The 10,630-nt window shown below is 35.5% G+C and overlaps 1 long non-coding RNA gene across 1 annotated transcript; it reads right to left on the reverse strand.

Moving 5' to 3' along the window:
• Window positions 1-254: 254 nt before the first annotated feature.
• On the reverse strand, window positions 255-1,252 carry LOC145133404 (uncharacterized). Its single transcript, XR_013718575.1, has 3 exons — window positions 844-1,252; window positions 555-647; window positions 255-463 (listed from the first exon to the last, which is right to left on the reverse strand). It is a non-coding gene; the product is annotated as an uncharacterized LOC145133404 (long non-coding RNA).
• Window positions 1,253-10,630: the final 9,378 nt, after the last annotated feature.

Raw genomic sequence — 10,630 nt, forward strand, 5'->3', positions numbered from 1 at the left:
AACTAGTAGCTGACATATGTATATAACATTGAAGATCAAGTTAATAAAACTTAATGTTAGTTTGATCAATCACGTTTTGGAATTTAACAGAATCACCTCTTTAGACTTTAGACTGCAGACATCTTTTTCTGGTTAATGGTGAGCTCGATTGTTCATTGAGAGGGTTATGGCCCCCAATGCATTTAAAGAAGATCACCAACCGAAAACAAAGACGTTTTGGAATTTAACAGAATCACCAACCGAAAACAAAGATAGGAATTTATTGCATAAGCCTTAAATAGAAATGCAAATATATAAAGACAAGACATGTTTTTCATTATACATCACAAGGTTCATCTTCTTGTGGGAAGATGATTCTAGATTCTTTTGGGAAAAATATATTCAGACCCAAAATTAAGTAGTTCTGTATTTCCTTTAAAAAGCTTTATCAACTTCGTTTTGACACCCATGATCGATGTCAATGCTACAAAAAGATAATGAATATAGTAGATCACTATATGAGTTATTAACAGATCAACAACATGAAATTGGAAAAAGCATTAGCTATAACAAACCTGTGTTCCCTGTAATCTTTCATGAAATCATGAAACTCAACATATATATTTCTCGTTTAGCATCAGAAGCTGTCAATTTGAGATTGTCCGAATCTTCATTACACGAAAGATTAATATAAATCAATAGAAAGAAGATAAATGAAGTTTTAATCACAAATCTAACACGAACCCTAAACCTTGATGAAAAAAGACTTGGAAAGAAATCCATCTTTCATTTTCAGCCAAATTTACACTTCAAATTTAAAACAAAAACCCTCACAGAAAGCTGGTAATCACATTCAAGGCTTACAATTTCAGGTAGAGGTCGATCTGCTTGAGTTTATGGCTCTTGCTGACGTCATTACTAGACCTCCCCATCTTGGAAAAAGAAGTAAATTATACGTGCGTTCGATACGTGCGTTTTGTTTCTGATTTCAACCCTAGATTCAATTAAAATCTGGAAAAAAAAAATCAGAAGCAGATAGCCATTCTAGTGATGAATGAGGTTAAAATCCATTTCAATCGAGTTACAAAGCCAGATCGGAGGAGGTGGATGTTGTTCGCCGGAGAGAGGAGAGAAGCGGACTAGACCGATGATGACTCTTACCCCCAATGGTGAGTGAGCCGATCAGCAAAGCTCACCAAAAAATGTTTTAAATAAAAATAAAAAAGCAACAATTTCGTGTGAGCGGTTCATTATCACCACCTAGCTCACCACTTTGTCTCTTTTTTTTTTCTAGTTCTTCTTTCTATTTCTTTTTTTTTTTATAAAGAATTTATCTTATTAAAAAGGAAGAATAAATTTTATTAGAAAAATAAATAAAATACATAAAAAAAGCATAAAATAAATTTCTCTACAAAACAAGACTAATATTGATATACTTTTATGTTTTTTTTAAATAAAAAATTTCGATTTGATGAGTTGCTAATGTGTGTAAAAAAATTTGGTTTAATTAGATTACGTAGGAAAGAGAAACTATTTTTTATTAGACATTTGGGTTGTGTTGGATTGTTAATGAGGATAACCTAAGCCCATCCGTACGGAGGCTTTTACTCGCATATGTATCCTATGTGTGGAAGGGATTTTCATCTCTGAACATCAACCCAAAGCATAGTTTGTGTGTTGATAAGTAAGGATGAGCAAAAACCGAACCGCAACTAAAAAAAAACCGAAAAACGTGTATAAACCGAAATCGATAAATCGAAATGAAAACCAACGGTGTGGTTTATAATTTTGCCAAAACCAAAAATTTGCGGTGTGCTGCGGTCATTATTTTTCTAAAACCCGTAAATAACTGAATCGCACCGTTTTAAATAATTTAAATAAATTATATAATATTTATTATTTACTTTATTATTATAATACGTATTAAAAGAAAAACTAAGGGGTTGAATCAAAGTTTGTGCATTTTTTAACAAGTCCTAGCCTTACCAATTACTCTCTTCTCTTAGTTGTTTACAAATATGTGTGACTTTTACAAATCACAATATGCATTTGTCCTCGTTTATAAATTAGTAGTTTTGTTTGTCTTTACAGGTTAGTAGAAATTAGTAGCAATAAATAAGTAGCAAGTGATCACTACTTTAGAAATTTAATAGCTTTCAATGTTTATGTGTTTTGACTGTTACAAATCCGTGCAACTAATAACTCAAAAAAAACCCGTATTAAATCCACGCAGTTAAAAACCGAACCGCAACCGCATGAAACCGAACCGCATAAAATAACCGCAAAACCACACCGCACAAATAACCGCACCTTGCGGTTTTGAAAATCCAACAACCGCATTTGCGGTTTGCGGTTCGGTTTGGGCCAATAATTGCACCGAACCGCACCATCCTCACCCCTAGCTATCACGGACATTCACCACAGTCTCTACGTCTATCTCTCTCTTCCTTTTCTCTGTATCTCTTTTCTTCACTGGTTCTTCACTAGTGAACACCATCCCCAAATATATAGTGGGGTTGTTGTGAAATGCATGATGATGATGTGGAATTGTTTTCACGTGTGTGTGTATATATATATATATATATATATATATATATATATATATATATATAAGGATAGCGGATATCCTAATGGGATAATTTCACTGTAGCCCTACGAATTTGGTTTTGGTTTAATAGGTCCTTAATGTTAATTTTTGGTCTTCTAGAGGCATAAAGTCTGTTTTTGCATTTAAAAAAGCCATTATCACAAATCTGAATGTGACCAAATGGCTTCTAGCCTAACGGTATAGGTGTTGTTATTCATCCTTGAGGTTTAGGGTTCAAGTCTTGTCGTGGACATAGGTGGAATTAAGGAGTAGTTTAGGAGTAGGTTAGATTTGTCTTTCAAAAAAAAAAAAAAAATAGAAGGGATAATCAAGTAAACCTTTGATCGGTCATCAAGGAAAATGTGTCATTTAAAATCTTTGACAAATCATTAAAGTAGCATGACATGTCACTAGTAATAAAAGCTAGGTATTACTAGTTATCAATGAAGGAAGAGCTTCACCTATCAATCTACCATTAGGCTATGGGGAGTGGTCACACCCAAGCCACCGAAAAAGTGTTGTCACCTCTGCGCCATGTCAGCTTCACCACCAACCCACTAGACATAGGAAATGGTCACCACTCCAAAATATTTATCTTTTTTTTAATATTAAATTAAATAAAAAACATAATTAATAAAAACATAGAAAATAATAATAATAATAATAATAATAAGCATAATAATAATAATAACAATAATATAAAAGTCTAGGGTGGAATTTGTAAATTTTATAAATCAGTTTTGAGAAGAAAATTATGGAAGAGGTTTGTTTTGCTTTTCGCCCAAACTCAAGGGACTATAATTGACAATTGTTGAAAAATGTGTCTCCTTCCTATTAAACGACGTCTCCATCGTCTTCTCCATTAGCATACCTGCAACTGTGAAAGAATTTTTTTTTTATTTGTGTATTGTCTCCAAACGACTCCAATCAGTCAAAACGGGAAGCCAACCAATAGGGAGCCTCGTCTTCGTCCGTCTTCGTAGAGACGCCACAGGCAAGCCACCGGGGGGACGGTGTTCACGCGTCTTCAGGCCCTCTAGCTCATCTCCCCCTTTCAAGTTCTTCATTCATCTTTCTCATTTATTGAGATTGAATTGGAATACTATTATATAGGTTTTTGAATATCGAAATTTAAATGTTTGGCAATTTTACCTTCGTCTTCAAAATTTTAGCCCCTAAGAATTCCTGCTTCAGCTACTGTGTTATCGTGCAGCTTTTAGGAGGAAAATAACGTTAGCTTCACTTACACCGCCATTGATTCAACAATTTTTAAGTTTACCCTCTCAATATGTCTGTGAAGTTAAATGAGCTCCAAAAATGCATTTAATAGCCTGAATACATATTAAATAACCAGTTCATGTTACCAACACAGAAGAAAAAAATCACCAGAAAGGTGAAATTGCAGGAGAGAGCTTTTACAAGCTCTGAAAAAAGACAAAGCTGAAAATGAATTTCATAGGAAATTAGAGAACTTAGGTAATATTCATGACAAATCAATTGATAAATCGCGTCGTTACACACCTTTTTCTTTGATACAATCTTTTACTCAGGTATACTTTACAATTTTAGAACTCTAAGGCGTGGGGGAGTGGGGTACGGTTTGGCCGCATCCCTTGCCACTTGGCAGGGGAACACCGCCCCCTCATGTGGTTTTGGGTGCGGTCTAGCCACACTTCTGTAGAGTTTGGCCTCAAAACTTGATTGGTTATCCCATCTTGACCATTCGTTTAAATGGTCACAATTTTAATATATATATATATATATATATATATATATATATATATATATATATATATATATATATATACTTTTAATTAAACCTCTCACAACCTTATTTCTTCAAACCAAAAACAAATTTTTATACCTTTCTATAACTTTTGCTCTCACAATCACTACAAAATGTCATCATCTTCGTCTTCTGAATAATTTTAATTTATGTTTGATGTTGTTGTCGTTGTTGCTCAAATGGCAGAGCAAATGTATGAATCTACATGCAGTAGCGCAACCGAAAGTTCTTAACAGAGAACACGAAGATATATTTATAGAAACCGTGAAGAAGCCAACAAACTCTTGATACAAGACTACTTTCACGAGAATGCCACTTTTCAAGTGTACTACTTTCGAAGGCGCTTCAGAATGTTCAAAATTTTATATGAACTTATAGTTGAAGATTTAACGAAGGAGTGTTGTTTTTTCCAACAACGTCCCGATGCTAGAGGTATACCCGGTTTCACTCCCTTACAAAAATACACAGCCGCACTTCGTCAATTAGCATATGACATCACGTCTGATGCGTTGGACTAGTGTTTTAGGATGTCCGTTAGGACCGCACGAGATAATATCCATTTTTTTTGCAAAACCGTGATTGAGTTTTTGTAACGCTCGGCTCGTCAGGTATTTTTCTTATGCGGCTTATTAAAAAAAAATATATGTATTTTATGGGTGAGGGTCGTACGTTGGGCGTACATAGTGTACGCACAGTGTACACATGGTGAGGCGCGAATCGGGGAAGTGCCTGCGTACGCTGGACATAGTCTGGCCCGAAGCAAACCCTAAATTTTAGGGTTTGCACCCTATTTAAAGAACTTGTATCCCTCACAACCCTCATTCTCTCACCGTCCAGTTCCCTTAGAGTGGTAGAACTGAACCCTAAACCTCTTGCATGCATTTTGAGCTTACATTGTGCATTTTTGGTGTTATTTGGTGGTTTTGAAGAAGAAGGTGTTTGGAGAAGAAGCAAGGACGTGAACAGAGCTTGTAGATCCAGAAGTTTGGCATCATTTCTAACCTATTTGAGGTATAAATCTTAAACCTTGACCATTGCATTCTTAGATATAGTTTTAGGGTGATTAATGTTATATTTTGGTCCCATAGTTGAGATTCTTTGAGTTAAAGGAGTTTCAGTCAATATGAGTTGTCCTTTTAGGCTATTGGAAGTGTTAGGAGCCATAAAAATCGGACCTTGATCGTTAAGCCTCAACCATGCAAGTATTAGATATCAACTAAGTATGTTTATGGACTTAATCAATGTCTTAATCCCCATCCATGTATGCAAAAGCATAAAGTTTATAACTTTATGGCTTAGGACGTTTTTAGGGTTCTTAACTTATTTTTTGGACGTTAGGGCTTAATGGATTAAGTCACAAGAAGGTTTTGGGTTGGCTGGCCAGTACGTTAGGCGTACTCCCTGGTACGCTGCGTGTATTGGGTCAACCACCCGTATCTGGTCAAGATCAGTGTACGCATGCAATAGACAAAAGTGATTTTTAGGCTTTTGGATGTTGGGCCTCAAGCCCACCTGTGGATTAAGGCCTATGGGCCTAGGGCTATGATGGATGGTATTTGGACCTTTTGGGACTTAGAGTTTATGTGATTGGGCTTGGACACTTTGGGTTGTTTTGAAAATGGGCCTTGGGAGGAAGAGGCCCAATAAGGCAAGGATTAGGGAACCTTTTTCCTAAAGACATGAATTAGGGTTGGATCTTGGAGTCATAATGTAATCTAATGGCTAATTAGAAATTTATGTTGTGCGATCGGAAGAAGAGTTCATGATTCATTCGTTGAGTACGATTTGACACCCAAAGTTGAGGTGAGTCTCCTTTCGTAGAATTCGTGGGTCAGGCACCAGGTACGACCCACTAGTTATGATATAGCATGATGATTGTCTTTGTGATAATTATCGGTTGTGCGTGTATTATTTGACGATTCTGTGAATTATGTGTGATATTATATGGTATTGGTAAGGGTAAAATAGACCCAGTATCCGGTTGAAATAGACCGAAGGGGCAGGTCGAGAACCCGGATATGCTCGGAATTATCCGGTTGAAATAGACCGAAGGGGCAAGTCGAGCACCCAGATATGCTCGACAGTATCCGGTTGAAATAGACAGAAGGGGGTAGTCCAGCACACGGATATGCTTGGTAGTATGTTTATTTTGTATGTGGTATGGTGGGGGAACTCACTAAGCTTTGTGCTTACAGTTTCAGTGTGTGTTTCAGGTACTTCCAGCTCGAGTGAATGGGCCCGACATGATCGCAACACACCACACTATGATTTTCCGCCGTAGAGATTTTGGGACTTATGCTCTGATAGTACTTTTCTATGTTTTGTTTTGATTAAATACTATGATTATCGTATGTTCACATTGCTTTTGAAATTGATGATGTTTTGGGATATGGGTTTAGTAACTATGAAAATGAAATTTTTGGGTCGTATTTTTGGGATGTTACAGTTTTATGGTCCAAAATAATGACAGCTTGCAACTGCAAGCTCATCATGCTAGCGTACATGGCTTTCTCTGAATGATAGGAAGTTTAGATTGTCTCCATTGGGCATGAGAAAAATTCCCTACCTCACACCATGGTCAGTTTACCTGAGGTGATCATGGTCACCCAACGATCATACTTGAAGTGATGGCGTCACATGATCAGTGGATTTGGCATGCTTTTTTTGGTTCTCCTGGTTCGATTAACGACATCAACATTCTTAATCATTCACCTACATTTAACAATATATATGACAAATGTGCACCAGATTCTTCTTTTCAAGTGCGTGGAACGCCATATAAGTATGGTTATTATGTTGTTGATGGGATCTATCATGGGTATGTTGTGTTTGTTAAATAATTTACATATCCACATGATTCTAGAAGGAAAAAAAATTCAAGAGAGCTCAAGAAAGAGTTGGGAAGGATGTCGAGCGGGCTTTTGGAGCTCTTAAAAACGTTGGTACATACTGAAAAAACTAGCAATTTATTTTGGCGAGTGAAAACTTCAAGAAATCATGTGTGCATGTATCATATTGCATAATATGATTATTGAAGACGAAGGAAGAGCGATATGTTTGTATGACGAGCAGGAAACCATCCCTGAGACACAACCAATAGAAATTGGTGGCGACGAGTACATGTATAGAAGAGCAGAGGTACGTAACACTAAAACATTTCACAATCTTCGCATGGACTTGGTGGAACACATTTATGAGATTCAACACATTAACCTCAATTTGGATCCCCCAGATGACCCGGAAGACGATTTCTCGGAGGACGACTTCATGTAGTATGTTTTTTATTTTTTTAAGTTATTTTAATCGTTTGATGTGTGTTTTTTTAAGTTTGTAGGTACAAGATTTCTAGTTTTTTTTTTTTTTTTTTTTTTTTCCGAAATGGTAAAGATTTTTTTTAAATGTCATGGTATGTTTTTTTAAAGTAATGCAATGTAATGTTTTTTTTATTTGAAAGTAATGAAATGTTATGTTTTTTTTATTTAAAATTAATTTTTTTAAAATTAAATTGTTAAAAAAAAGTGTGGAACTACTCCTTGTGTGTGACAAGGAACCACACTTTTGTGGTAAAAAATGATATGGAGTCTGCGTGTCAGTGAAGAGAGTGTGGTTCTTGTGGCACCACTCCCTCCAGCCTTAGCGAATATATATAGTTCTGGTGCGACTGTTGTTAGAGCTTTCCGACATCTCCGTTTTGCATTTGCTTCAAATTTGGTTGTGAGGTGAAAGATGTGAGATGTATTTTCATGCTTTGTTGTATTTTTTTTTAAACAAACGTAACCAGTGGAATTACCTTCTCTGTTAGTTTTTTTGTTACATGGCTTTCCTAATGCCACGTATTGGCAAGTTGGCACTACAAACTAGATAAAACAGCCGGTAAATGTCGAGTTTAAGCCCTTAAAAAGCCTAAAAATAACATTGGGGACTTCTTAAACAAAAATGAATAGTTCCTAGGGTTACATTAACATTATCCCATTCTATTATGTAGAACCCTCCACATGAAATTTATTATGTATAACCAAGGTTGTCAAAATCGCATTTTTAATCGTAAAATAGCATTATTCTATGATCCTACATGTGAATATCAATCCCGATCACTCATTTTTTTATAGAATCATAGTGGGATCGTAAAATCGAGTGATTTTGCTAAGTTTTAGAAAATAAACGAAATGAAAATGAAAGAAAGTAAAGAGAAAAAAAAAGAAAAGAAAAGAAAATACAATTGTATTTTGTGTTCCCGAGTTGGATAAATGAAAGGAAATTAAAGATTTTTTATTTTCTCTCCAAATTGGAAGAAAAGTTAGCAGCAAAAGTTTTCCTTTTATTTTCTTCTATTTCATTCCACTTCTTAACTTTAATAAAACTCAGAAACACCAATTTTTTTTTTTAATTTATGTGTTTCTTCTCATTTCCTTCTATTTCCTTTCTTTTTCCCCGTTAAGTTGAAAATTTACCTCGTCAATATAAACCCTCCACATGAAAATGTTAATTTTCTTAGCATACTTATTTCATCTTGTGATTAACACCTAGTTCCTGAGTTTTAAAAAAGAAAAGAAAAAAAAAGAAAAGAAAAGAAGGGGAAAGAAAGTAAGGAGAGAAAAAAGGAAAATAAAAAAAAATTGTATTTTGCGTTCCCGAGTTAGAGAGAAGTGAAATGAAAATTAAAGATTTTGTTATTTTCTCTCCAAATCCTTCCAAATTGGAAGGAAAGTTAGGAGTGAAAGTTTTCCTCTCATTTCCTTCCATTTCTTTCCACTTCATTCCTTTAATAAAACTCATAAACACAAACTTCTTTTACTTTCTTCTCACTTTCATCTATTTCCTTTCTTTTTCCTCGTTAAGTTGAACTCGGAAACAAGGTGTTAAAGGATGCCCTGAAGATTTACCGCGTCCATATAAACTAGGGGTGGCAAATCGGGCCAGCGTGTCGTGTTTTTGTCTGACACGACACGACACGACACGACAATGTTTTATGTAACACGAACACGACACGACACGATGTCGTGTTTTTTTTAACTAACACGAAAACGAACCAATTAAAAAACGAAAACACACGACACGACACGACAAAGATAACATAATATAACAATTAATTAATTTAATTAATATTTAATTATACATAACACGAAAAATACGACAAACATGAAAAACACGACAAATAGATGCTAAATCATGTCAATTCGTGTCGAATTTTGAACACGAACACCACACGACACGACATCGTGTTTTTTACACTTGACACGAACACGACACGAACACGAATTCGAATTTCAATTTCGTCCCAATTTCGTTTCGTGTCGTGTATTTTTGTCGTGTCGTGTCAACAATTTCCATCCCTAATATAAACCCACGTGGCATTAACCGAGAATTCCCATGTTACATCCATTTTCTGAGACCAAGAATTTGGCATCTCCATAAAACAAATTGGGTTGAGAACTCTCAATAATTCATTAAATTAAAGAGTTCCCCCCCCCCCCCACCATACTGGGACGTTGTCAATCTCAATTACCTGTGAAATCTTTCAATCTTTCTTGAATATTGCAATCTTCTTTGTTCCCACACCAATAGTTATTCCATAAACTAGTATTATTTCTGCCTCCCATTTTATTTTTCAATGTATTATATTCAATGATACCTTTATCATGTAAATGTTTACACGATTAAGAATGCTACACTAAATTCCAAAATCTTTCACTTCTTGATCTATAAACAACATACCACCACATTTCCCATGCTCGATTGAATGGCCTTCAACCATAAAGCATCGGCCATATTGACCACATTTCCCATGTTCGATTGAATGATCTTCGCTCATAAAGCCTTGGGGCTATTGATCAATCTACATCTCCATTTTTTAAGTTTATCTCATGTCTTCTATGTGGATGATGCAATCTTTTTTGGAGAATGGGGTCGCGAAAATATTCTCAATTCGATTGGTATTTTGTAGTGCTTTTTCATGGCCTCTGGTCTTAAGATGAACTTGCACAAGTTTAATATTTTTGGTGTTGAAATTTCGATTTATCTGGTAGAACAATTTGCTTCTCTTACATGTTCTAAGGTAGCTAAGTCTCCTTTCACGTATCTTGGTATACCGGTGGGAGCCTTTATGTCCTGTTATGCAGGTTGGGAGCCGATTCTTGACAAGTTCAAGAAGAAGCTCTCGGTTTGGAAGCGTAAACTTATGTCGATTGGTTCATGGTCGATGATTCTGAAAACAATCTTATGATCTCTTGGGATTTCTCTGGTAGAACAATTTGCTTCTCTTACATGTTCTAAGGTAG

This window comes from Lactuca virosa, chromosome 8 (assembly GCF_052849685.1).
Source record: "Lactuca virosa cultivar CGN04683 chromosome 8, Lactuca_virosa_CGN04683_v6, whole genome shotgun sequence".
Classification (NCBI taxonomy): Eukaryota; Viridiplantae; Streptophyta; class Magnoliopsida; order Asterales; family Asteraceae; genus Lactuca; species Lactuca virosa.